The following is a 5,603-nucleotide window of genomic DNA, read 5'->3' as shown; positions in this document are numbered from 1 at the left end:
AACTCTGTATTGTCTGTATTGTGCTTGTGATATGTTGTAAAATGTTGTATGTCTGTTAATGTTTCCCTCCTTTTATTCTTAAAATAAAAAAAAAAAAAAAAAAAAAAAAAAACAACCCTCAAATAAAGTGAACACAACTCAAGGTGACACCGTCAAGAAAATCTTGCTTCTAGGAGAGGGATTTTTTAAACACTTGATGCACATTAGAATCACCTGCAGAGTTATTTTTAAAAATATATTCAGAGGTTATGATTTAATTGGTTTGAGGTGGGGCTTGAGGACTGGTACTTTTTTTAAAGCTCTCCAGAATGTTCTAATGAGCTGCCACAGTTGAGAACCACTGCTCAAGGTGGGTGAGCAGAAACCTCACTCTTCTATAAAGCTAGGCTAGGAGAGCAGACAGCAGCTTTGCAGTGATGACTTCTGTAGCTAATAATACACAAACAAGGTAATACACAATAAAATAAATGAGAAATAAAGAAACACAGCTCAATTAGCACCGAAAGTCAGTGAGGTAAGGAAGATTATTCTGCAGTTAGAAGATCTTCATTACAATAGTGTCATGCCTATGGCTATGCTGGTAAGTTAAATGGAGTGAAAACGCTGCGTTGTTAGTAGCTTCTATTGGTTTTACTTCTTTCAGTGATGTTTTTGGTAACTTGACTTCTACTTTTTGAATTTTACCTTTCTCCAAATTGGTTTTCATAGGAACGATTCCCTCTGTCATTCCTCTGCCTGAGGCTCTGCTTTGATGCGGTTAAGGAAGGAGGGAAACCCTTTTAAATGCATTTAAGGCCATGTCAAAAGCAGTTTAAAAGTTAAAGAAATATTGTCATAAAATTGATAGAGTTAGTGATGTCTGGATATTTCACAACAGGATGAAGAACTGTGCTGCTCAGTTTGTTTTGCGATTCTTGGCCAACTATTGGCTTTCCAACATCATCCTTCTGGAGCAACTGTTACTTGTGGCTCCCCCATTTCTATACCAGCCCCTTGGTTCCTGGCTAACACGAGAGTCTCATTGCTCCCCTTCCCCACCAAGATCTTCACGCTCCTTTACCGATCTACAAACCCCGGGCTGAGCGTTCACAAAGCAGACACTGCCGCACAGTCATGCGGGCATCCAATTCTCCCCTGACTGTGGGGAAGGGATTGCGCAGTTTCCTACACTCAGCATTCATCACTGGAGCTGTGGAAACAAGTAAGGAATAATCAAGTGCATAATGGCTATTTCTTCTGAACCTCTTTGAGCAAAGCAGTCAGGCACCATTACTTGGACAATGAGTGAGACTCAAAGACAGGCAGAGGAAGGCAAAAGCTGTACAGTGGGATACATAAAAGCCTTCATGGTACCCTGATTGAAGGCTGTTGACATGGGGAGGCTCTGAGTGGGACAACCAGGTACTGCTGTTATGCTTTAGATCTAAAATGTCCCCCAAAGTCTCATGTGTTTAGAAAGTGCTTGGCTCATGACGGTGTTATACTCATCAGTAGGTGCATCCACTGATTATTTCAGTAGCCAAATGTTCTAGTAAGAGATGGGCACTGGCTACAGGTAGGTCCCTGTGGGTGTGACCTGGAAGGGTGTATTTTTGTCCCTGGCTCTTTTGTATGTTTGGTTGGTTTCTGGCTGCCGTGGAGTGAACAGCAACTTTCCTCCATGCCCTCTTATCATGTTAGTTTTTCTTGAAGCCAACCAATCATGGGCTAAAATATTTTAAAGGCCATGAGCCAAAATAAACCTCTTTTCCTTTCAGTTGTGTCAGATATTTCGTCCCAGCAGTGGAAAAGTTGTTAATACAGAAATTGTCACCTGAGAAATGGGGCTGCAGCTGTGACTGTACTTCACTGTGTGGTTTAGGAGATTTGGGGTCTGGTTTGCAGAAGTTTGAAAAGGTTTAGAAATGCCAGCTAGAGAAGCCTTAAAATACTGTGTGCAAACATTGATGAAAGAGTCCAGTCAGAGCTCAGAAGCCCAGAATATTGATTTGAATGTAAATAATAAAGGCTCAGCCTTGGGGTTAATACTGGGAAGAAGGGCTGTTGGACTAAGGCCGTATATATTACATTTGTCCATATCTTCGCAGGACACTTCGCAGGAGGCTGAGGTTAAAGGCCGCAGCCTAATTAAATTGACAGAGGAAATTTCAACAGAGCTCAAAGTTGAGGCCATGGTATATGTGTTGCTGGCCGGTTTTAACCAGATCTACAGTGAGAATCAGGAGCAAAAGTCAGAGCCAAAAGATTAGAAAGTTTCCAGATTTACTGAAAAGAAAGCACCTGCAAAGTTGAGGCCATGCAGATGATACAGTTGTTAAAAAATTAGTGTTTTCGAACAGCCAAGTACTTTACATCAGGACAATAGAAAAGTCACTTCAGGTATTACCAAGACCTCATGTATCACAGACTCAGAGGTACAAAGGTGTTACATTTCATTTGCAAAGAGAACACTTGAGCCTTCTGTCTAAGAAGGCTACCTAGAATATTGGGTCTTGGGATTCATTTCACCATACCTAACCATCCAGACACTCAAAGACCATTGCAGTCATGGTTCAAGGGGGCCAGCTACCGATCAAACTGGCGGCAGACCTTGGTGTCATACACATGATGCTGGTTTTATAGGCATGCAGAATGTAAAAGTTATGATGTTATAGAGGCTTCTACCCAGATTTCAAAGGAAGATCTGGGAAGCCAAGCAAGAATTCCCTGAACGTACAGTACATAAAGCTGTAAGAATGAACCTGAAGGTAGAGTGGAGACTCCAGGAAGTTGGAGAGGCCACAACCAGAGATTGTCTGTTGAAGAAAGCTGTAGGTATTTAGTGAAGCCAGCCCCAGATAGAGGCCTGGTGGCCTGCATCCAGCAAGGCCACCAGGATAGGGCTGCCTAAACTCTTTGGAGGTCATGCCTCACCATAACCTGCCACAGGTGCTGGACATTGAGCTACAGAATTTAAAATTTGTCCTACTGTACTTCAGCCTTGCATTGGTGCCTTTCCTTCCTATCATTCTGTCTCTCCCTTTTGGAATGAGAACATGTATTCTGTGCCCTAGTATTTTGGAAATATTTGACTTTCCTATTTATTTTTACAGGACTCACTGCTAAGAGCTTGAGTGTTAGAGGAAATTTTGGACCTCCACTTTTCAGCAATGTAAGACCCTTAGAGATGGACTAAATACATTTTTACACAATGAGATAGACATGAGTCTTTTATAGGCCCAGGTTTGGATATTATTGGATCTAAAATGCTCCCCCAAATCTCAGATGTTTGATGTGTGATTGGATCATATAGGCCCTATTCTCTTCAGTGAATTGATCCATCGAGGAGTTCAGTAATTAAATGTGCCATTAGGAGGTAGGAACTGGATGGAGGTGGGTCCCTTGAGGCTTGCCCTGGCTCTTCCCCTCTCTCTCTCTACTTCCTGGCTACCACTGTGTACATAGCATTTCTCTACCACACCCTTCCACCATGATATTCTGCCTTGAAGCCAAGAAACCATGGACTGAATCCTCTAAACTCTGTGAGCCAAAATAAATCTCTCACTTAAATTGCAGATATCAGGTATTTTGTTCCAGTGCCTGGAAACAGACGCTATGTGATTGATAAAGGATGCATATTTGGCTCTCTGTGGTTGGTCCTAAATTGCTTGTGAGGACAAAAGTCAGAGAAGCTGTCGTTTATTAATCAAACACTGGTTATTTGGGGTCCATTGTTATTTAGCTTCCTAGGTCATTTCTAGAGTTAGCACTCTGGCTTCCTGTAAGTCTAATTTATAGTAGGCTGGCTTCCTAGGTGTTCACTGAAATGAGGGAATGGTCTTCTGGGAGTATTGCTGTAAGTTCTGCATCAATATTCTGTTTTTATTTTGTCCATTTGTATATTTAGTCTCTTAAAAGCAATAAAACATAGGTTAGGGAGGGTACTTAATCCTCTCCTTTCTAGCATCCTTGCATACTGGCTGCATTGATTAGCCACAAATACACTGATAGTTTTGCTCATTAAATAAAACTTTTTGAAATTTTATTTTTATAATGAAGAGTAACTATGGAAAACCCAGAAGTACCTCTTTAACAGTGTCTCTTAATTACGACATTTTATTTCTGGCAATTCTAAGCTTTGGGTTAAAAAGACAACAAAGGACCTGAAGCAAGATGCTATCTTACAAGAGACCTTTCTTTACTTGCTTGTGCTCATGCCCTGTGGGGATGTAGACATGTTTAATAACAACATGGACAGTACAAGGAAGCAGGTAAATGGAGATCAGGATGTCTGAGCAAGAAGATTCCTGAATTGTAGAATGCAGCTCTTCATCAAAATCTCTTTATTGGCCCACTCTTATTCCTACCACTTCCTCCTTAAAGCACCACTTGGGTAAGAAATGAGCAACCTTTCAGTTCAACACAAAAAGTCTGCAGGTGAGCAAAGAAAGTAGGCTAACACATATCTTCAAAGCATATTGTCTAATTTTTTTGTTTTCAAATGTCCTAGAGCTGTAACGAGTGTCACATAAATCAATGAGAGAAAAATAAAAGAAAAATGTTACGATGAGATTTAGGTCATAATTGTGATAAGCTTAGGCTGTCAGTGGTAACTACGCTTGAGGCTCACTAGATGTTTCTAAATATAATATCTGCACTAATTCACACAATCAAATGATACAGAAACTACTCTCATTCATACATGAAGTCACAGAGCGTCAGACAGGCCCAACAGGACACAGTACATACATTGCACAGCTTTTAGTCCCTTGGTCAAAGACACATGTGTTCTATAGTTACAGTGACAGCTCAGCCCCCAGACACCAGGCAGGTTTCTGTACGTGCAGGAGACTTTTCCCTGCTCTCTGGCAAAACTTCTTTGTCCCCACCACTCCCTTCCAAATGGTAACACACACTGCATTGCAATAACACAAGGATAGACAAACACAAACTTCACAATCACATCCTGCCTCAGAGAACAGCAGTATGGTATGTTTGCCAATGCTGCTGCTGAAACTGTCAATCAGGATTCAGTGGTACCATATTCTCCATCTTAACTGTGTGGTTAATTTGAAATCACATTTTGCTTTTGTTATCTTTCGCTCTCCTCTAGGTGTCTTATCAGTATATGTTTATGTACAAAAAGAGAATTTTTGGTTTCTTACCAGTTGACAGCAACATTTATCATGGGGAGAAGAGATCCATTAATGTTTGAAAAAATATATGAACCCCTGGTTGCAATAGAAGCTAAGATCTTGGTGGGTCAAAATGTAACAATTTTCCCTGCCAAAGGCAAAGATGGTAATATGTTGGTACCAAAGAGAGATAAAAATGTTAGGGAAAGACAGAAAAAGAGAATGTCTACTGTTGCTTCTAATTCCTTGTAGCTTTCCAAAACATTCTGAGCCTACCTAACAAAATTCTTGACATGATTGGAAGTGTTTGAAAACTGAGGAAGAGGTTGTTCTTCTGGTCCAGATCTATGAGGGAGAGAGAAAAGGCAGCAATTTGGACTGTATCATTTCATTATGTCTATTCTTATGCTCCAAGAATCTGAGCTCTTGTTGACCCTGGGAACTGTCCCTCCCAGAAATATTGTCTCAATTCCTAGAGACCATAAAAGA

Source organism: Chinchilla lanigera, unplaced genomic scaffold (genome assembly GCF_000276665.1).
Source record: "Chinchilla lanigera isolate Chin_1 unplaced genomic scaffold, ChiLan1.0 scaffold00035, whole genome shotgun sequence".
Lineage (NCBI taxonomy): Eukaryota > Metazoa > Chordata > Mammalia > Rodentia > Chinchillidae > Chinchilla > Chinchilla lanigera.
The sequence above is the reverse complement of the archived record's forward strand: the minus strand, read 5'-3'. Positions refer to the sequence as shown.